At 37.7% G+C, this 24,556-nt stretch overlaps 1 pseudogene; it reads right to left on the reverse strand.

Moving 5' to 3' along the window:
- Positions 1–20,221: 20,221 nt before the first annotated feature.
- Positions 20,222–21,179, reverse strand: LOC149171078 (SKP1-like protein 1A pseudogene; annotated as a pseudogene).
- Between the last annotated feature and the right edge of the window lie 3,377 nt (positions 21,180–24,556).

Genomic DNA, 24,556 nt, shown 5'->3' on the forward strand with positions numbered 1-24,556 from the left:
TAGTGAGACCGATTGGTGATCCAACGGTTGTGGTTGATCGCGATCCAACTGTTGCAATTGAATCGCATGATCGCAATCACAATGTCCTCTTGGTTAGACTCCTTATGCTTGTTATAGACATTTTTGTGCCTTACAGCTATAAGCATGAAATGTCCATAATCTAAGGGATCCAATGTCCATAATCTAAGGGATCCAATGTCCCTAAACATGTTGTTCCTACCCCTAGAGGGACAAGGCTAAAAAACCACAGCAATTCACAGAAGTTCTCCAGCAGAAACTGCTCAAAAACAAGTCAATTCAGGATCAATTCAGTGGCTCCACTAGCTGTATGCGCTCAAATGCAAAGTCAACACTGGCTACCTACACTGCAACACAGGTAGAAGCACTACCAGGGTGCGCTGAGCGGGAATTGACAAATGGCAAGTTCATTCCAAGAGGTGTCAAGACCCAGGAAGCTTCCAGAATCTTCCTCAATGACACTTGCCTCAGTGAATTCGACTATGTTGAGTAAGAGGTTCCCAATCTCCAAGTGGAAGCAAGAACCTCCAAGTGGAAGCAAGAAATGACAGAGGGAGAGGACACTAGTCAGATCTCAAGCTGACTCATCCTCTCTCCAAACATCTATATATGGATCTCTCCTCCATGAGATCTAGAGGCTGGAATTTTGTTATTGCAAAGAATTGCTGTTGGTTTGAGATTGGAATCATTGGGTGCTTAATGCTTTGAAGGGGGTGAAGATAGGAATTCCATTTGCTGGGAAGGAGATGCTGGATTGGAGCCCTCTGGGTTGTATCTCTTCATGAACCTTGTTATTCATCAATAAAGCTATCTTGGTTTCTCCTATATATTGATGTATCTTTGATGTATGATTGCATTAGTATGTTTAGTTTATTTCTAATCCTGAACTAGTTATGAATATGAATCTATGTCTTTGTGTAGTGTTCTCTTCTTGTGATCTTGCAGAAACCTCTTGAAGCTGGGCGAGCGACAAGGAAAGTAGCTGGGAACTCCCAAAGAGAAGAGAAACCGGATCGAGGGACAAAAGGAAGACACCAGTTAGTCCATCCATCTCTCTTCATTCTTAATTCATAAAGGAAGAATACTAGAATAGTTGTCTCTGTTTGTTGCTAAGGCACTGTCACACTTTAGGTGGATAGGATCGTCCTGCATAGGCTTTTTTCCCCACAAAAAATTGGCGACTCTGCTGGGGAGATCTGTTTTGTCATTTTATTTGTGTCTCTATCATTGTTTGTTTCATAGACTCAACAGCAACAATCGAACTGCATCTGCTATTCTCAGATGCAAAGTAGACAGCTGCTACTTTGATCCAATCACTGGATTTGTCTATGATATGAACAATGGACTCACAAATGATTTGATGATCCTTTGTGATAGATCTTAGTACTCCCTCAAAGCATCCCTTTGATTGTACGTTGCTTGTTGCTTTGATTTGGCCTGAAACTGTAGATTAAATAGCAAACTGTGACCCAGAACCCAGTGAGAAACTCTTGTTTCTCCTTCAGCGCAGACCCTGTGAAGAGGTTCTGCATTTCAACGCAGGTCCCGTGAAGGCTACCTGCGCTGAATGTCAAAACCCCTGTGTTGAGGGTGCGCTGATCCAGTTAGGCCTTGTGCAGCTGGGGTTCTCTGCTCTGTTTTGCCTTGTTTTGATCTCTGATTTTTGCAGCCTGTAACCAGCATAGGTACCAGTCTGATAACTCCTTTTCTCTGCTTAAATTCCACCTCCTTTTGTACAAAAAGACTATGAGTGTTTTTATGTGTTTGTGGCGTCATTTACAGTTTTCCTTTGCAAGAGTGAAATAGTCATCCTGTAGCCCTTGATTCAGATCTGTTGATTGTGATCTTAGGAGAGAGTTCATTGGCTATTTACAGTTGATTATACATTTACTTTTGCTTTTGGTTTGAGTTTGTCTCTTTTAAGTGTCGAAACAAGTATTCATTTCGGAAATCGTTAAGTGTTGTAATCTCTTCTACCCTCTCTAATTTCGGAAAAGTAAACTTGTTTGTATTTGTCATTTAAAAGCAAATTCAAAGTTGTACAAAAGGCTTTCTTTGTAGGCATCAATACTAAGAAAGAGGAAAACAAACACCTGCATTGTGCATTTGCATCTTGATAGTTTGCATGTTTGATTTAGGAAAAGTGCATTAGAGTGTGTTGATTGCTCTTTGAGAAAAGATGGTGTCTTTCTTTTCCCTTTGTAGCTAGGATTTTCATAAGTTGAAAAGATATAAATCTTGCTTATCATCTTTAGACTGCATTTAGGAATTGTATCATACATCTCGTGGTGAACCTCAAAAGGAAAACTTCTAAAAAAGATCAACCTAAAGTAAATTGAATGAACTTAACAACGCTTTGCAACATAACGCACAACATAGAGGTCTAGGTTAGAGACGTGTTCCGGCGTCGTAAAGCCTGGTGACTGTCGATCTCGTTGATGGTGGGTGATTCCTCCTGAGGGATGATAGCGCCAGTACGGATTGTGATCCCACGTACCGTCGCGTATATATTGGGAGACCCCTATAGGAATATAACCTTTATCCATAGGAAGCCGTGTCGGCCGCCCTACTGATCGCAATGCACTGAACACAGCATTCAGGAAGATCGACCGCCCGTACCTTAAAAAGTATTCTGCGGTTTTGCGAAAAGTTTGGCACACCCTCTACCTAGAACTCCAGAGCAGTTCCTTTTGGCCTTTTTCAGACTCTATAATGGAAAAAGTCCATCTGAGCATTTGTCACTTCGGGCTCATTAAAACATCGAAGGAGACTAGAGTCATCTTTAGCTTTTTTCTCGACTCTTTAAAAGTGAAAAAGCAAGTTGTGTCTAAAGCGTCTAAAAATTCATTTAATTTGGAAACACACTTTCCCCTTTTTGTATTTTGGTTGATCGAGTAATCCACAATCGTGGAAGAAAGTCAATTGAAACCCCGTCGTTCGTGGAGGCTTACGAGTCAACCGTCTTTGTCTCCGGAATCGAAAACAGTACGGACAAAGCGAACTCGTTTAACCGGTTTGAAATCTCCTATCAAAGTTAGAACAAGTGTTCCAACAACATCTGAGATTCCGGTTACTCCAAACATTTCTGGAAACCCTGCGTCTATAGAAGAAGTTCAACGGCCACAGAGGGACAGTGACATTGATCCTAGTCTAGGAGCAAATACTTGCGTTACTGAACCAGTTCCATCTGTGACCGATTCAGAGAGTCTTGCTCCTCAAACAACTGTCGCTGTCGATTCAACCCCTTCTTCAGCACCAGAAATATTTTACAGACCTGATGGTTTTCCCCTTCCACCGTCGCTGTTTGATTGCGATAGAGGAAATTGTAGAAGATCCGCAAGCAAGTACTCCAACACATTTTGGAGTCGGGGTCACTCTATTTCCTTCGACATCAGAAGTTAGTCTACCACCAGTGGAAGTTCCTGTAGAATCGCTAGGTAATCTCTTGGATAGACTCAAAATTTCTGAACAACCGTCAACATCTAGGACTGTGTCGAATGACACAGCGACAGCAGAACTCCCTGCCGTCACTCCGACAATGTTTGCCGGCATACCATCTGTCCTGACTAGCTCACAACCGCTAGAAGGAGTCCACCCAGGGACTATTTCGACAGTGTGGTCCGTTCCAGTTTGTTCCTCCGGAATAATATCTGGCAACTCTTATGTTGAAACTCGCCAGATTGATCCATTTGGAGGTCAATTTGGGCAATCCACTCCCCAAGGACAAACAATCCCCTTGAGTTCCGGATTACCACTATATGGGGGGCAGTATGCCCTTTCATTACCCCCCATGGGAGGATATCCATACGGGAGTTCACAACAATATTTAGGTTATACTGGAGTTACATCAAGTGGTTGGTTACCTATGCTACCTCAACAACCAAGGGTTGTGTATTTTATGCAACAATGTGTACCTATGTCGAACATCCCGACCACACCGGCTATTGTGACAGTGTCGCAAGTTCAAACGTTGCCTGTTGTATGTCAACCTCAGATTTCTTAGGTTGAATGCAACAACCCCTTGACCCTTTGACTCAACCACAATCGCCTACTGGTGGGGCGACACAGGTCCAAACGGGTACAATTACCCCACACCTTGGTCCAACGGTTAGTATAGCACAACAGAGCATGGCTTCACAACCGTGGCTGGTGCAATACCAACAACCACAATTCCAGCAAGTGTACCAAGGTTCTGAGCAGCAGATCTTTGCGAACAGTGGACAACCGTATATTCAAAACGGTCAAAATCAACCACTTTACAGTGGTCAAGTCCACCAACCGTATCAGTCATACCAACATCAATTACATTATGCTGGTATGCAAAGGCCCACTGCTCAGGCAATTCCATCGTACCCTGGGTATGCTTCACCTAACTTGAATCAACAGTTACCATTCGTGGCAACTTTAGAGTTACCCTATTTACACCGGTTAACAAACGATCCAATTGCTTACACCCGTTGGTGGCTAGCGATTCCTCACAAACTTCCATCGGACATTCCTAAATTTAATGGAAATCTGGGTGAAGACCCATCGAATCACGTGATGACCTTTCATCTATGGTGTTCATCAAACACCTTAAACGATGATTCGATAAGGCTTCTCCTCTTTCAGAGGACGTTAACGGGTCCAGCGGCTAAATGGTATATTGAATTACCTAGAGCTTCGTTTGACAATTTCAGCACCTTAGCCACGACATTCTTAACCCATTTTCAATTACCGATAAGGTATGAAACGGGAACGGAAATCTTAACCAACTTCAAACAGACGACGACCACTCACATATCTGATCATATACATGAGTGGCGTCATCGTCGTAGGATGGTGAAAACGTACGTTCCTGATCAGCTATTAGCTGAATGGTTTATCAAGTCATTACTTCCTGCTATAACGAAAGATGTGGCAAAGGGGGGAGTCGTAACGGAAGAGCAAGTTATCGCTCGTACGCAGTATCTGGACTTAGTCTATACTTAGTCTGGCACGCTCTATGACAAAATACCTGACGCCCCTAGACCGGAATTTTCAATTCCTCCTCCTCCTAAATCAAACAATGACTCTCGCGCCGGCGATGGCGTGATTGGCACGACAAACGCGAAATCGACAAAGGCCAACTCCAAAAAGGCCTGTAAGATTTCAGATCAAAATGCAAAAGAATAAATTCTTGCTTCGGAAGTAAATGCCGTATCAGCAGATAAAGGCAAAGAAACCAATCAACCAGGAAGCAAGAAGAAGCAAAACAAAGGGAAGAAGAAGAAATAGGGTGAGTCATCCCCTGAAAAAACTTCTTCAAACCCTCCTGGGAAAGGGAAACCAAAAAATCCATGTTTTATATGTGATGAGGATCATTGGATAGGCAATTGTCCATACAAAGCTGAGCTTAAAAGGTTCTTCAAAAGTTCGCAAACCTCAGCTGTGTTAACTGATCCATTCCCAAATCCAGGTCAAAATCTAGTTGATAGTGGAAATGCTTCCCCGTCACAAGTGCTAATGTTGTCGATCTCCAAGCAACAAAATGATGCTTTGATTTCGACAAGGAACAAAGATTACGAGAATCCGCAGCTGTCGAACGACAAAGGTAAAGATCAACCAAGTAGTTCGACAACAACTTCGACAGAAGTTGTACTGCCCATCATTCCTGAATTAACAATAAAACTGCCAAAGGGAGTAGTACACAAGTCGACATTTAATCCTCGCGCCAGAGCGGCGCAACATTATAACATAGTGGAAGATTTGGCCCAATCGCCATCCGCTATGTCAACTCTTGAAGTACTACAAAATTGTCCATCCCAAAGGCAGGCTTTGTTATCAGCTATTGGTGGGGTTGATCCTAAGGATTCCAATCTTGTATCCTTCGACCACAAAGGATACGATCCTCAGTTACCAGCTCAACTAGCTTTCCTTATTCAAGTGAAAGCCCTCAACAAAACTGTTCACCGAACAATCATTGATGAGGGGGCATCTACATGTATTATGTCGATGAGTTGCTGGAAAACTTTAGGGTCTCCGACCTTGTCGCGATCTTCGACGACATTGAAAGCATTCGACGGAAGGACCTATACCCCGTGCGGTATCCTAAATAACTTGAAGGTTGAACTGGGGGGAAAAACAGTAGAAATAGATGTTGAAGTCATCGATGGGAATCTTGACTACAACATCCTACTGGGAAGACCGTGGATATATGCCATGGCAGCTGTAGTGTCGACTTATTTTAGGAAGATCGCATTCCCTTTTCAAGGAGGGATTATGATCGTCGACCAACAAGACTTCCTCCCTAATGGTTCACAAGTTACAGGAAGCATTCCCATGATCCATGGGAGCAACCATTCGCTTCAGGATATCGGAGTAGGCCTACTGAAAGACCCCACATTAATGGGAACTTTCGCACTTCCACCTCCAATCTATATAGGAGAAGTAGCGTTGGTAGGAGCCTGCAACATGATATCTTCTGCGAAGATCTCAGAAGACGATATCAACATGGATCATACAATGGTTTTTCCCCCAAGCCCAATAGAAATATTGTAGCAATCAATGTTTCGGGCATGGGAGGCGAACCCAAATCAACGCTCATCAAGCGTTTGGGTAGATAGGTCTAGAGAATATAGTACCCCATTAAATCCTTGGTCGAGAGTGCATGGAACCGACGAAGGAATCCTACAATCAATGTTGATTGAGGGGGCACCATGGAATTATTGCCACCATCGTTCCCTTCTTCCGGATTGTGAAGAAGATACTCAACATGACCTTTACCACCCTTCAGTTTTTGAATTCCTATGAAACACTGTAAATACGGTGGATTCCGAGCGAAACTTATCCAATATTGAAGAGACTATAGCCATAAATATCTCGACTAAAACAAATGTTGTAGAGAATATTTATGTCGGCAAAGGATGTTCTCCTTCAGAACTGGAAATATATAACGCTCTTTTTCGCGAGTTCAGAGATGTCTTTGCTTGGTCATATGATGAAATGCCAGGCATTGACTCGAGTATCATTGAACACGAAATTAAGATGTATCCTGATATCAAACCAGTAAGACAACGGCTTCGGCAGGTGCACCCCAAGAAAGCCGTTGCCATTAAGGCAGAAGTCGAAAAACTTCTCCATGCTGGTTTCATCTACCCGGTTCCTCTAACCGATTGGGTATCGAATATTGTCCCTGTTATGAAGAAACAAGGGACAATTAGAGTGTGTGTCGATTATAGGGATGTAAACCAAGCTTGTCCGAAAGACAACTACCCTACACCCTTCATCGACCAGATAATTGATGAATGCGCCGGATGTGAAATCTTTTCATTCATTGATGGATTTTCCGGGTATAATCAAATAAATATCCGCCCACAGGACCCGTCAAAGACTGCATTCATTTGTCCGTGGGGCACATTCGCTTATCGAAAGTTACCCTTTGGTTTAAAGAACGCAGGGGCGACATTTCAGAGAGCAATGAATTATGCCTCCCATGACATCAAGAACATCGTTCAACCATACCTCGACGACCTTCCGACTCATTCGCGAAAGCGGACTGATCATCCGCAGCATTTAAGAGCGATATTTCTACGTTGCCGACACTACAAGATTAGACTCAATCCGCACAAATGTGTATTTTGCGTCGGTTCTGGTCGTTTACTTGGCTTTGTAGTCTCTAAGGATGGGATTCGCCTCGACCCTTGCAAGGTTCAGGCAATCATTAATTTTCCTCCACCTTTGAATTTGCTTCAGATTCAGAAACTCCAAGGGAAAGCAAACTTTCTGAGGAGGTTCATTCCAAATTACGCAGAACTTGCTAAAGGTTATACTCGTCTTTTGAAAAAGGATGTACCTTTTGTCTGGGATTAGGTGGCGCAAGCTTCCTTTGATGCTCTGAAAGATTCTCTAGTAAAAGAATCATTAATGTATGCCCCAGGCTATCAAAGAGATTTTAACCTGTATCTGGCTGCAGCGGATACGACCATTGCGATGGTTTTAGTTCAAGAAGTCGATGGAATTGAACATCCTATATATTATTTAAGTAAAAACTTGAATGATACAGAAAGCAAATATTCTTATGTTGAAAAACTAGCGCTTGCAGCTGTTCAAGCGATTCAAAGATTTCGACACTATGTCCTCTTTCGGAAAACTACCATTTTATCAAATTGCAACCCCATGACTTATATATTGTCGCGACAGTTGCTGGGGGGCAAATATTCAAAATGGATAGCGATCCTTCAAGAGTTTGATCTGGAATTTGTAAAATCCAAATCAAAGAAAGCTCTAGTTTTCGCAGAATTATTGTGCGATCTCCCATCGTCGTCCAACGATGAAACATCCGAAGAATCAATCGTGGACGAGAATTTGTTTCTGATATCTGCAAGCAATGAGTGGTATGGAGATATAATAATTTATCTCCAAACCCAAAAATTCATGCCTAACACCTCTCACTCAGAACAGAAACGTATACGATACCAAGCGAAAGACTACATGATCGTCGGTGATACGATTTACTGTCATGGTATCGATACAGTTCTGAGAAGGTGCCTCACCCATGAGGAGGCCGAAAAGGCCCTGAATGAGTGTCATTCAGGCGCGTGTGGGGGGAATCAATCTGGATATGCTACAGCACAGAAAATCTTACGAGCAGGATACTTCTGGCCAACCATGTTCAAAGATTGCATAACCGCAGTCAGAAGTTGCCATGCTTGTCAAATTTTTGATAGCAAAACGAGAAGACCACCCGCACCTTTACAGCCAATAGTTGCTGTTGGGCCTTTCGCCAAATGGGGCATCGATTTCATGACATGTAACCCCACCTCGACCGGGGGGCATGGGTATATTATAGTCGTCGTTGACTATTTTACCAAATGGGCCGAGGCGATGCCTACATTAGATAACACTGGTGAAACAGCTGCCCTTTTCTTTTTCAATCATGCAGTCGCCAGGTTCGGCGTACCACAAGCTATAGTTACAGATCATGGATCACATTTTCGCAATCACATGATGGTTGAATTAGCTGCCAAGCTAGGGCTATCTCACGACAGCTCTACCCCGTATTATCCACAAGCCAACGGGCAAGTTGAAGCGATCAACAAGGTCCTAAAGCGTATGTTGCAAAGGATGATCGGAGTTCACAAAAGAAGGTGGCACCTAATCCTGTACTCAGCCTTGTGGGCTTACCGAACATCGGTAAGGAATGCGACCGGGTTCACACCGTTCCAACTGGTGTATGGCCTGGAAGCAGTCTTGCCAATCCAGTGTGAAATCTCGTCTCTTAAACTCGCAATTGATCTCCTCCCCGGAACTTCAGAAGAAGAGGCCCGTTTCTTGGAATTAATCCAATTGGATGAAACCCATCGTGATGTCGCTTTGGCTAACGAAGCCCGTAAGAAACGAGTCAAGGCGCAGTTCGACAAAAATGTCAAACCCCGTGTCTTCTCAGAAGGTGACTTGGTCTTGCTTTATGACCAAGAATCCGATAAATTGGGAGCAGGTAAATTTAATTCTTTATGGATGGGCCCCTATATTGTTAAACGAGTGTTATCAAAAGAACCCTACGAGTTAATGGATTATGACAGAATTCCACTGGCGCAACCCCGTAATGGGTTGTACCTCAAGCGTTACTATGCTTAAATAGTAACCTGTATGCTTTTGTTGTATTTTGTTTTTGCTAAAGTGTTTGTTTTGGTCGACTAATCCACCTTTTTACATTTATTGCGAATGTCAACCCTTCTGGAGACATGTGTTGGATATGCCGACGGAGCGAGTCGTAGTTCGCGGAACCTGTCCTCCATAGCCTGGGCCATTTTTTATCCAAGCGGCGAGTTAGTAAGTTTCAGAGGTGTATGTATCGGGCAATCAACGAATAACATCGCTGAGTATAGCGCGTTGATAGAACTACTCTCTAATGCCATCACCCATGGTATACGCCGACTAATCGTCAGGCTAGACTCACAACTCGTAATACTACAACTCAATGGTATATATTCCGTCCGCAACCCCGCTATTTATCGCATGTTCCTAAAGGTTAAGATTTTGGAAAGACAATTTGATTTAATTCAATACCAACATATTTCCAGAAACTTAAACACATTAACCGACTCATTAGCAAATTATGTGTTAGATAGACATTTGCGACATTTATAAAAAGAGACACATCATCAATGTTGTACAAGTGGATCATATAACTCAACCAGAATAAACCCCGTAAATCAAAATTAGACCATGTTATCGAGCAGTTTTAGCACACAGTTCATGCTCGTTAAAAAATAAACGCAAGATCCGAGCAGTTTTAGCACATAGTTCATGCTCGTTAAAAAATAAACATAAGATCGAGCAAGTATTTTTCCACATTTAAGCTTGTTAAAAAATGAACTATTCCGGTAAATAACCACTGTGAATGTAACATTATCAGCCATTAAAGCCTTGGTCGTGTTTGCACCGTCACCTCCACTTTTCCATTGGCCGATCGTTCACCTCCATATGTTTGTTTACCCATTTTGAGGAACAGCTGCGAAGAGTGATTTCACTAGCCATCCTTGTGACACTGCCATGATTGGAAAATTCCAACCTGTACCTGGAATCAGCTGCTAACCTGTTTCATCACTCGTTCCTCAAAAGACGAGTCTTCTTTAAGCTCTTTTCATCTGACTCGTAAAATATGAAAATATTGCCGAGTCCTTGGCCTTCCAGCTCGTTAAAGGGACAGGAAGTGCTATCCCTCCTGTAGATTTTAATCTTTTTGGACCTGAGGGATTATTGCACAAAAAGATAGAGTGCTTGTTTTGTTCGGCTCGTTAAAACAATCGAAAGCTCATCCCTTCTGTATTGTTTTATACTTTTTCGGACCTAAGGGATTAGATGACGAAAAAGGACTTTTGGAGTTAACTTTATGTACCTTTTCAGACTCTCTAAAAATGAAAAGGACAGAGTTATCTTTGTCATTAGACTCGTTAAACTCATTAAATAGCGACAAACTTGTCTTTAGACGAGAACGAGTTTCACTATCGCTAGGCTCATTAAAACATAGCGATGGGCTTGCCCGAAGGGCAAGTTATAGAACAAGCATATGTTATCCTCCTCAAGCTTGACAAAAATAAAGAGGTACTAGTCAGCAATGACTGAGGAAAATTGGGAGAAACTCAAGAAAACTTTGATGGTAGCAAGTCGCTCTTGAACATGACACTTTTCCTCCGTACCACAATCGGGTTGGGTTGTTTCATTCACCGGTCACATCACCATGGTCTCGCCATACCATCCATATTTGGGTATGCTACCGATCCATCGCATCAGTGTCGCCATATGTTTAAGAGAAGTCGTTCAAAAAAGTCAACCGTGTCCCATCCACTGCCGTACATTATCCTTCATCCTTTCATGACCGCCACCCTGAATCATATGTCACAGATCGTTTTCACCTCCATCAAAATCATTAGCTCCGTTTCGTGTCATTGATGTGGGATTCATTAAGGCCCTCCTTTGACGGATCGCTTCTTGTCGACATCAACTCATTATCCAAGAAGTTGATCTAGGAACAACCCCTTCAGTACTTTGAAGCTTGCATGCCTCAATGGCAAGTTTCTCACTTCCGGCGACAGGTATACATCAATGACCTTCGATCGAAAGATTTTGCATGGTGTTCGACATCAAGTCCTTTATTCACACCACGTGAATTGTACTGCAGTACCTTGAGGGTCATTATCATTATCGGTGATTCCTCTCACGCTTGTTAATGGTTTACCTCATTGACCGGTAATCAAGCGATGTCTTTCCATGTTCGACTTCAGAACATTTCTCACATGGATCGACTTGTACTTAGAGTGAAGATCGAACGAGTTTGAAGACCCCGGATCTAGTTTCATCCATCCGGGCTGCGATATATATTCAGGAAAGATAAATACATTGACATGTACATCATTGCAGCAGATAATCATCCTATCCAAAGGATGATAATTGCATCAAAATTATCAGTCTACCATCAGACGATTGTCTGTTCTATGTACAGGAAAATGAATTTATAAAGCTGAACATGGGAATGCTCGCCTCAGCTAGAACATGAAAGCAGTATGAAAAATAATGTATTGTATTGTATCTTATTACAGGTCTCCTCCCAGCATTGGATGAACTTCAGATCCTCCTGATAAAGCATTTCACTCGATAAACGACCTCATACTTTAAGGGGCAACTGTTATAGACATTTTTGTGCCTTACAGCTATAAGCATGAAATTTCCATAATCTAAGGGATCCAAAGTCCCTAAACATGTTGTTCCTACCCCTAGAGGAACAAGGCTAACAAACCACAGCAATTCACAGAAGTTCTCCACTAGAAACTGCTCAAAAACAAGTCAATTCAGGATCAATTCAGTGGCTCCACTAGCTGTCTGCGCTGAAATGCAAAGTCAACACTGGCTACCTGCACTGCAACGCAGGTATAAGCACTACCAGGGTGCACTGAGTGGGAATTGACAAATGGCAAGTTCATTCCAAGAGGTGTCAAGACCCAGGAAGCTTCCAGAATCTTCCTCAATGACACTTGCCTCAGTGAATTCGACTATGATGAGTAAGAGGTTCCCAATCTCGAAGTGGAAGCAAGAACCTCCAAGTGGAAGCAAGAACTGACAGAGGGAGAGGACACTAGTCAGATCTCAAGCTGACTCATCCTCTCTCCAAACATCTATATATGGATCTCTCCTCCATGAGATCTAGAGGCTGGAATTTTGTTATTGGAAAGAATTGTTGTTGGTTTGAGATTGGAATCATTGGGTGCTTAATGCTTTGAAGGGGGTGAAGATAGGAATTCCATTTGCTGGAAAGGAGATGCTGGATTGGAGCCCTCTGGGTTGTATCTCTTCCTGAACATTGTTATTCATCAATAAAGCTATCTTGGTTTCTCCTATATACTGATGTATCTTTGATGTATGATTGCATTAGTATGTTTATTTTATTTCTAATCCTGAACTATTTATGAATATGAATCTATGTCTTTGTGTAGTGTTCTCTTGTTGTGATCTTGCAGAAACCTCTTGAAGCTGGGCGAGCGAGAAGGCAACTAGCTAGGAACTCCCAAAGAGAAGAGAAACCAGATCGAGGGACAAATGGAAGACACCGGTTAGTCCATCCATCTCTCTTCATTCTTAATTCATAAAGGAAGAATACTAGAATAGCTGTCTCTGTTTGTTGCTAAGGCACTGTCACACCTTAGGTGGATAGGATCGTCTTGCATAGGCATTTTTCCCCACAACAATGCTTCAATGTGGCGATGCGATAATGCCTCACAAACCCGATATACTATCACCTCTTCTATATAACATTTCAGATCAGGTTGTATCGCAATGTCAGTATTAAGCGGTTCAACAAACCAGGTATTCTCCACAAAAGCAATGCGATTTGGGGCCCACAGACCTGATAACATTAAAAACCCCTGTCCATAATTTTTGAATTCTGGATTCCAAATCCGAATGTGTTTTGCGTCGATTCTTAGTGTAATTTTGGTTTTCCGCTTGCGGAATCAAAACGATATAATAAACTTATTTTAACTCAGTGTTATCTATTATAAAGCATAGAAAAATAGAGAAAGCATCAATATCATCTGAATACAGAGAAAACAAGTATTCGAGCATCTCCACTGGTTGTATACATAATCATGTGCACAACACCAATTTATTCATAAATAAAGAGTTATAGAGTCTCGGCCTTGGGACTGATTACACAAATAAAGACCTCTGTCTCAAAATACATTCCACACACTATTGTTCTCTCGCTCTCCTAAATCCACTCCTCAATCCTCTCTTTTATAAAACGGATATCACTCTAACTGTGTCTAACAAAGTAACTCCTATTTTTAATAAATCTCTAAGAAAATCTTCTAATTCCTAACTCTATCTCACACATATGCTAACAACTCATCTTTGAGCCTAAAGTAAGACAATTTCTAACTTATTACAGTTATGAAATATAACTCATTTCTTGAGAGATCAAACCCTCTCTTTAAAACTGCCTTTTGACCAATCAGGTCAATGAAATCCAACTTGTTTAACCACAACATGTGAACAAACTTGCACATTACTAGCTAAGTCCAGATGCTTCTGCATCAGATGTTTAAAAAATGCTGACAGATGAGGACTTGATGAGATCGACTTTGTTCAAGATAGAGGAATGTTTGGGAAAAAATAAGACATCAAATACTCTACGTTGGCTGATTTTAATGATAATGTGTGTATCTTTGCTAATGTAGGATGTTCTTACTTGTTTTGGAAATTTTTGGCAAAGGTGACTCGAGGAGCATCTCAAGGAATTTTGTTATTGATATTCCTCCAGGGGTTTATCGAACTAATTTTGTTCTAATTATAAATGGTCTGCTAGAATTTTACTCTTTCCTCTTTTTACATAATAAGTAAATATCAATGGAGTCCTCTCAAGGCACACTGTTGGATTTGTACTCTTTCTTTTGCTGAAGCAAGAGTCGAACCTTAAATTTCATTATAACTATAAACTACTTACATAATATACAGCAAACCCAAAGGAATTTTGGGTCAAAGAAAAATCCAACCATTTACAACCTAGGCTTAAACACTGAGCCTTGGTCCCCAAAACAAAAAACTACCAATACCTCAAAATATAAACCAAGCCTAAACCGTTCATGCTGGAGATTAGAAACATACTAAAAATTAGAAATGGACCTGAAGCGTAAATAGGGACACCACTAAAAGGAATTTGGGTCCGGAAGGGGAACAACGCCATCACCCTTGACCGTCGATCCTCCATGCCAGATCCAATGGTGGAGGATAATATCGCAATCCCATGTATCCCGATGATTAACCACGCAATAGCCATCCTGGACCCACCAACATGCTCGATTGTTCCTGACCATTAATCCATCTTGGAAGATCCGACAGCCGAGGTGCAAATCGTGCTGGCCTAACATACCAAAGATTAGCGCATGATGAGGGCAGTATTCCTGCCCCATACAATGCGACGTGTTTCTTGGCAGTATTCCTTACTCTTTTAAGTCTGCATATCCGAAGTCTACTCATATACTAGAGAAGATTGTGCAATCCCCAAAGCCTTATTCCTTCCTCAAATGTGCATTACGACATAATTTCTTCGAGTAGTGACCCCCGCTTTCCATCTGCAACTTTGCATTGTGCAATCACTAGGTCCCCATATACGCACTCCATAGTCACAATTAGTAGTGAGGCCACTCTTCCTCTCCCAAGTAGTAACTACGCATGGCACAGATCTAGGATCCATTCAATGTCCCTTATAATCAAGAAGTATGCAATCTTCCTTTGATGTTGCACATTGGTGGCTAGCTCAATTATAGAAGAGCTAGTGGCTCCATGTTGGTGGTGTCCAACTCAAACATTGTAAAGAGATGATCAATTGATTAATAGAATTTAAAGAGAGAAACAACAAAAATACGGGTGGGTCGAAGGATTTTTCTACTAGACATCCTTTCGTCTCATTGTGCATGATTATGTGTTGATGATGTATATTCATAACAAAAAGTTTTAAAAGAATAATAAACCCTATCACTACTAATTCACCCCCAACACCGTCTCAATAGTGCCCTCTCAATAGTGAGTTGATTCCAACATCCTCAAAACTTCCATCGACATAAATATACAACTGATATTAAATAATATTATAAAGAATATTATTTTCACGTGTTATTAGTACAATCTACTTGAGGTATTCAGGGAATTACACATTTCCCTCATACTGAACATTAAATTAAAACATTTTTACATTTAATTACTTTATCTCTCTATATAATGTTTCATGAAAATTAGGATGGAAATTTATATATTTTATTTATGGGGCACATTGATTTTTTTTGTTATTGATATTTTCTTAATTTGTTCATGTATTTTTTATTTTTTTATTTTTAAATGTAATTTTACTTCACAAAATCTCCCTCATTGGTTGTAAAGCTCTTCTAGACTCAACCCAATAATAAATTATATATTGAATTAGATAAAATTAAATGTTTTGTTATATTATCCAATGTTAATTTTTTAAACGATACATGAAGAATTTATATATTAAATTACCTATTTATCTATAATTTTAAAAAATTAACAAAATTATTATTTTATTTTTTTTATTAATTAAAAATTTAAAAATTATAATAATCATTATCAAAAAGTGAGTTTGATCTATTCTAAATAATTAGGAGGAATGATATTTATTTTCCAAACCCACATTCAATTCCCACATGGAGAATGTCTACTTTTGTCGTAGCTTCTTCATTTGTTATCAAGTTTTAGTGTCCTAAGAAGCAAAAGGTATGTATTGTTTATATAAAGGTCTTTCCCATTATATAAATATATAGAAATATATATCTGAAATAGTATTTTTATTAAATTTCACTGAATTTTGGTAATACAATTTTTTTTATTTTTTTATTTTGAAAATATATTTATGAATGTATAAATAGATTCAGTATCCTAAAAAATTCCAATTATGTATAAAATCTCTATCCAATATTGATAAAAATTAATAGTCAAAAAACCATTTCATATATATATTAAATATTTTTTTCCTATCTTTCTATGCGTTGTAAGATCAAAGTTCTAATTTCTTTAAACACTTAAGATTGGATGATCGCGTTTGTTTTGATTTTGCAGGTACTGTACAGGCGGCGGCTGCTGCTGCTCCAGTGCGCCACTGCAACAACGGTTAACGCAAACTACAAAACTATATTATCCACCGTGTAGAGCTAGATGGGCCTTTTTTGGCAGCGAACAAACAATTGGATTACTTCATTCAAGACTTTGTATGTCTCCTCCTAGGAATTCAAGAAAATTGAATTTCTTTCCTGTAAGGAATCATCAACAGGACGAGCTGTCGAATTCAAACCGTGAAGAATAGACATTCATGTGATAAGAGCTAGTCTCCCGTTACCAGCCTTGTTGGGTTCCCGTTATCAGCCTTGAGTAGAGTTTTGGGTGACTGTTGGGAACGACACCGCCATAGGGAATAATAGTAAAATTACCTAGAAGAAAAACAATTTGAAAATTCTGAAATTAATTTTTGATGTATTTGTTGCAAACAACATGCAAATTTCTGAAAAAAAAAATACCATTTATTTCCATTCTTTCAAATTAACATTAATATATAGTATGGAATTTCAAATTAACATTGATATATTGACCAGAGGAGAATATGTCTAGTAGGGAAAACCTGGCATCATACTCACTTGCATTGGGCACCTCTACTTCTTCAACAACCAGCAAATTAAATGAGTAGATATAACGCTAACGAATACCTTTTGAAAGTGGTGACTTTGTGCTACATTGTGGTATTACAAAATATTTGTGGGGTTGATGATAAACCATTCCAAACGGGTTGGCCAAAAAAATTTCTTATGTAATTTCCACCTAAAGAATTTGCTTAATTCATTATGGATCACAAAAAATTGAATACAGAAAATAAAGTAAGTAGTTTGATCAATTTTTGACATAAATACTTTAAAGACATGCTAATGAAATTTTATCCCTAATTCTATTATAAGTTATACGATATTGTTTAATATAATGATTATGTTACTTTGTTTTGATTATATATATTGAGCAATATAATAAATTTATATATTGAGTAATATAATAAATTTATGTGTATTTTTTTTAAATGATTAATGAAGTTATAAATGTATATATGAAAGTTATATTTTGTAGTTAGATGTATAATAATTTTAAAGAAGTTTTATAGCAATTTCTTAAAATTATTATCGATCGTATAGTATTGAGAAAACAAATAAATACGGATTAAAAGTTTATTATATGTTTGAAAATAATTATAAATCAACAATTTTTTGATATGTAATAAGAAAAATTAGTATTATTAATAACCTATATATATGTGAAGTTTGGGGATGCAATATATCTATATGATCATGGAGAAAGATAGAGAAGATCCAAAAGACTTTTACAATTTATAATATCAAAACTATAAGTAACATAGGCCATCTTATTATTCGGATAGAACTTTCACCTAGTTAGAAAACTCTATCCAAAACAATCTTCATTTCAAGCGGGGATGGAATAAGGATACCGGCTAAACCATTAGGGAATAAAGGCACAAATCTCTCTACATATAATTTATTGCTTCTAAATTTACGGAAAAGTTATGGGGTGATAAACAAGGAGAGGAAAAAAATAAACTTAAGGATATTATAAAGAAGTGATTAATCCTAAACCATAATATTAAAAATGTCTTTATTTTGACTTAATTTGAAGAAAAATGATTCACATTGCTAAATTAATGACAAATTATCATAAAATCCATAATGAAATTGGGCATTGGATAGTTCTATAATATAAGCACATAAATAAACTTCTACAAAAATGTAAGTAATCTCTTACCTTCTTATGTTCCCAACATTATTCTCATCATTGTTTCCATCATCATCATGTGTTCTTCTTCATTGTTGTCATAGTCATTATCATTATTAGTATCATTGTTATCATCGTCATTATTATTTCACAAATAGATTTCTTTGTAACATTTCTTTTTATTTAGTACGATATTGTTACCATAACATTTAAATTTTAAATAAAAATATAATATATATATAGATATATATAATTAGCCACATATTTAATGTGAATTGCAGAGAATAGCTTTACTACATCTGCAAAATTGGGTTTTGATCTTTTTGGAGTCACGATTGCTGTTACACCAAAACCCATAGGTGTTAGTAAAGACACATCGCTAGATTTAAGCACATGCCACAAAACACATGGGGAGCATCGACCTTCTACACCGTCGTTAACGGGGAGCCAAAAATCTCCCCCCCAACTCGAGCCAGTGTGTTTCGAACTCGAGACCTCTGTGTGTTATGTATGCTTTGATACCACTTGTTGGAGTCACATCGTTGTTACATTAAAACCCGTAGGTGTTAGTAAATAGACAAATTGGTAGATTTAAGCACATGCCACGAAAGACACAGGGAGTGTTGACCTTCTACATCTCCATTAACAAAGAGCCCTCTGTGTGTTATGTATGCTCTGATACCACTTGTTGGAGTCACATTGTCGTTACATCAAAACCCCCAGGTGTTAGTAAACAGACACATCGCTAGATTTAAGCACATGCCACGAAACACACAGGGAGCGTCGACCTTCTAAACCGCCATTAACAGGGAGCCAACAGATCTAACATATGCCATGGTAGCGTCAGCAAGGGATCTGACACCCCTCCTCTAGTGCAATTGTCACTGGAAAATAAAAGGAGATGAAGGCCTCCTTCTTCACAAAACTTACCAATCACAATGGCTTCAGAAAGCCTTCATCCAACCACCCAAGACAGGGAGGGGGAGCAAAATGTGTTGAACATCAACCAAGCAACACCGCGGCAGGGACCTGTGCGAAGACCCGGGCTCAGCAATCGGCCGCAAACACGTGCAAACCAAAAACTAAGAAATCGCAACACTAGAAATCGAAGACCCTGAAATAGCTGCTTACAGGGTGTATATGCAAGAGCATGCCCTCATTTGAAACTTTATGAGGTTTTGTCAGGCAAAGAAGGCTCTCAACTGGTGGATACAACAAAAATTGCACCTAGCAAAAGAAGGCATCAAGCTGTAGCTAGGATCTGAACTGAGGCTATTCATTCATGCAATAATACTCTAAACTGAGAGCATTCATTTGTGCAATAATAATAGTAAAGAAATTAAAAATATAAAAGCCATGCACAGCACATAAATTAAAAAAAAAATCAGAATGTTAAAACCAGATAAAACATGTGAGGAATTTTTTTTAATAAAACGTTATATTCTATTCGCAAACATTATTCCAACCAAATTGCCTTTTTGTCAGTCCCCACATTGTAAATTACTATAGTAGAAAATATACAAACATGCCACACAATAATCCTCTAAACTGAGGCAATTGAGGCCATTCATTCGTGCAATAATACTCTAAACTGAGAGCATTCATCCGTGCAATACAAGGAAATTAAAAATAGAAAAGCCATCTAGTGCACATAGATTCAAAAAAAAATTCAAAATGTTAAAACCACATAAGACGTGTGAATTTTCTTTTAATAAAACGCTATGTTCTACTCGCAAAAAAAATCTTTGGAGAAAAATATTCTAAACCAAATTGCATTTTTTCCAATCCCCACCTTCTAAATTTAAAAAATGCTTTAAACCAAATTGCATTTTTATCAGTCGGCACCTTCTAAATTACTATAGTAAAAAATATACTAGCATGCCACACAGTTGGAGCCCATTCTTGACTAATTCTCGACTACAATAAAACCAAACACCATGGCACAAAAATATATATACTATTTTTGCACCAATTCCCTACAATCATTCAAAGGCCCACTGATTTTCACACCTGACCTCCTCCTCTTCAAGAGTAAAATCATACTTTATGTTGAAATTTTTACGTATTTCTTCTGGCGTTTCCCTTTTATCATGTCGGCAACAGTTTGACATGTAAGGTCTAGAAGATTTTTTATGTTTAGGTAATTAGTAGCCTGCAAAAACCCAAAAAACTTAATAATAAAAAATTTCCGTAAAATATAAAAAATTTCCGTAAAATATACAAATGTATCTATAGCCTGGACAGGCATATACATGTGCACAACATTACTAAACAAAGTGACGGAGCTATTGCGGAACAATTACATGGAATGGGACTACAAGGAAACAAAGATAATTGAAGGATCTCAGAATACATGGGAAACAATCATCGACATAAGATTTCTAGCTTTTAAAAAAGAACAGAAATTAAAAAATACAAAAGTTGATGGAACATTGATTGATTGGAGAAGCCATCGGTAACTATCCTCAGAGGTTCGAAACCATTTGGTTGGCGCAATTTAGGTTCCAAATAAGAAAAACGTTAGTTTGGTTCAAAGAATACCAAACGATCAAATTCCTAATTAAATAACGGTTTCTGAAAGAATATCAAGATTAGCTAGGGGAAGGTGGCATCATTGACCTTAGCGAATTCTTGATCGCAAGTCTTGATTTCATCCTCGGAAATGGCTGATTTCTCATGTGCAGGCTTCTGACCCTCCACATGGTGCTTGCAGTATTCGATGACCTTCGAGAGTATCTTACTAGAAACGTTTGGTAGCGGAATAATGTTAGCGGTGCCAGTCGAGATTCAAATGCCACAGCCTCAGTGACATTAAACAATTTGTCATCTGAGCGTTTCGAAGTCACCATGCTTTTTGTGGCCATTTCTCCTCAGCAAGGTTGGAATTTGATGGTTATTTTGAACGTATTTTACTTTTAAAATTTTTAAATGAACTTTTTTCTGCTTAAAATAAGATAATTTCTCTTGCATCAAGAGTTAGTTAAACATAGAGAGTTAGTTAAAGTTAATTGAGTGATTTTATGATTGAGTGTTGAGTCAAGTCAAGTGATAAATGACTTTGAGTGTGTGATTGCATGTCAAGATATTTAAGACAGTTAGCTAGTCAAAAAGATTTAAATACCCTTCACCGGTTTAATTGTAATCATCATATTTTGTGTGATCAATAAAAGAGTAACAGCCCATGTTTTGTATGAATTCATGTTTTGTCTTTTCTGTGTTTCTAAAAAATTGGTAACAAGCAAGGTTACAAAGAGATACATAAAACAAATTTCCAATAATGTGTTTGAGAAGAGTAAAAAAGTCCACAGCCAATAATGTGTGTGAGAAGAGTAATGGGATTTGGCAAGAATCTCATCTCTCTTGGTGCTCCACCCTCCAAGTGATTTATTTATTTAATAACATATTTTCTTTTCATATTACATATCACACTTAGCTTTCCTCCGATTAAGTTTAAAATGGTTGAACCCACAAGGAAGGGTATCACACCTAGCTTTAACTCAACTTAAGTTTACAATTATTTAACACAGAAGAGAGGGGTGTTACAATTTAATAATATTTAATTCAAATGTAAATGTTTGATTGTATAAAAATAAATTATAAAACTAATTTTTTTTAATTTCAAAAAAATTTAATATATTTTTTTTATTTAACAAAATTACTTTTTTATTATTTATAAATTAGGAGAGAATATAAAAAATACAACATAGCGATAATAATAGTGATAATAATAATAATTTTACTTTGCAAGATCCATATAAAAAATTAAGATCAATAAATCTATTTATATTCTTATCCAAAGAGGAAAATTTATCTTTGATCCTACATCTTAAGTTGTATATCCATTTACATCTAATTTAAAAAAAATCATCTCTATTATAAAATTAAAATTATACTTTGTTTATTTTATTGTTGCTATCGCCTTTAAATCTCACCATACCAATTTTTCTTTTAAAAACACTTATAAATGTTGTTATCCTCTTAGTGTAATTGAAACTACAGTCTCCTTTTCCATACCATGATCCCTTACTCCAAACATTTCCTTTAGCAGACAAGTCTTAAATCTCTTAGTATAGATCCACATACATTAACATATCCATTTAATTTTTATAGTGGTTGACAAACATGGTTATTGGTGGTTAGTAATAACAATAACAAAGAAAATAAAAAATTACAACATAAACGAATCTATTAATATCTTTGACCAAATTTGTCGAAGCTCACCAAGTAAGGGTCGCTCATCATTTCTAAAGCCCTTACATGGAATATTCCATGTCTTTTCTTATTACATGCAATCCATTAACACAAAACTATGAGGTACCAAAAATTATGGGTTGAAATTCCACTCTTCAATTTAAAAACAAATAAAAGTTAACCAGAACTACGTATAGAAGAAAGAACTATGTAGATATAGTTTACTTTTGTTTTAATGAAACCAATCTTTCTTTTCTACCATTAAAAAAAAAACAAATATTCATTATTTCATTATACAAAAATAAATATTATAATTAACTATTTTAAAAAATTCAAAATGTTGTATAAATAATATAATTTATACAATTTCAATATGAAAAATGCAGCCTCAAAGGTCAATTGCAATTGAAGCAACTGCCACAACTTCCAGTCTAGTAAGAAAACGAAGAACCATTCCAAATATTGCATTCACTTTCCAAAATTCTATAAGTCAAGGTTTAAAACCCATGAATAAACTTGCCATCCAAAAAGTTTTGTGATTCATTTATCTTGCCATGTCTTCATATATTATCCATGGCATGCTAGAACTTGTTCCAGCAAAGATGGAGAAGACTTACATGGTCATTTCCTTTGCATTTTTTAAATAAACTTCAAAGAAAACTCAACAAATTTCTTTTCATATAAGTTTAGTAAATAGAAGTGAGAAAAAGAGAGAAAAAAAACACGTCATCAAATCAAAGGCAAAAGAGGACTAGACCTGCACAATTGCAATACGAAAAATGTGACTTCGATGATCAAATTCAATAGAAGCATCTCTGATAACTCTTACTCTAGTAAGAAAACAAAGAACCATTCCCAAGATTGCATTTGTTTTCCCACATGCTACAAGTCAAGGTTGCAGACCCATGAATAAACCTCATCTAGAAACATTTACAATGCATCTTGTTGAGAAAACGAAGATAATTTTTGCTACAAAGATAACATTACTCTATAGACCCGTTGGGTGTTCTTTAGCAGATTAACAGGCATTTAGAATACTTATCTGGTTTTTCTTTATGTAGCTTACATCCAGGTTTTCGGTTTGTTATTACAAGGACATATGTGAGGCCAATCCTATTAAAAGAAAAAGCATGCCTAAGCAATCATACATTTATGACACTTCACAAATATGATTTTTCTTTATGTAGCTTACATCCAGGTTTCCAGTTTTTTATTACAAGGACATATGTCAGGCCAATCTTATTAAAATAAAAGACATGCCTAAGCAATCATCCATTGAGGACATTTCACAATGATGATAGGTATTTTGAAACAAGTATCTATATTCATTGAACTAGGCGAGAAACTACTATAAGCCAATTCACTGAGTTCAAATTTAACTCATCTAAGTCTTTTTTAATGTACAAGTACGTGCCATAATTTTCTCTCTGTCACTACACCCCTAATCATAATGGTGCTAATCAATGCAATCAAATAGGCTAGAGCATACGTGATTTACATAAAGTAAAACAATTAAAAGTTAACAACCACTTGCCATCAAATCATAAACATCCCATCAGGGAAATATGTTGAAGTATATGTCAGTCATAAAAAATTGAAAAGTATGAATTGCTTTACAATCAACAACCATAAAACCATGAGAAAAAGACAACAACAATTTCTCCTTCACACATGCATACATTCCATCGAGAATACAATAAATGACCAAACAGAGAGAACCTAACATTGTGGATGCCCGTGATTGTAAATCATGAGACCCCCCTCTTTAACTAGGATCAAAAATTCTACTTACACCATTTGGGAACATATCATGACACTTTTAGTGTCATCCTGGAAGAGTAACAATTTAATGCTACTCTTTTGTACACTAATGGCTTACCACATTTTTGCAACTTTCTGTGCAGTTGCTAGTATATATCATTTTAAGAAAATTATGTATATATCATGAAAAAATTAAGTCTTCTGATGAAAATGTTTATTTAGTCTTATATATACTTTATTTAGCACTTAAAAATACAATTTAAATAAAGAAAAATAACATTATATTTTT

This window comes from Pinus tabuliformis, chromosome 4_2 (genome assembly GCF_031772625.1).
Source record: "Pinus tabuliformis cultivar Carrire ecotype Pingquan chromosome 4_2, CPIR1, whole genome shotgun sequence".
Lineage (NCBI taxonomy): Eukaryota > Viridiplantae > Streptophyta > Pinopsida > Pinales > Pinaceae > Pinus > Pinus tabuliformis.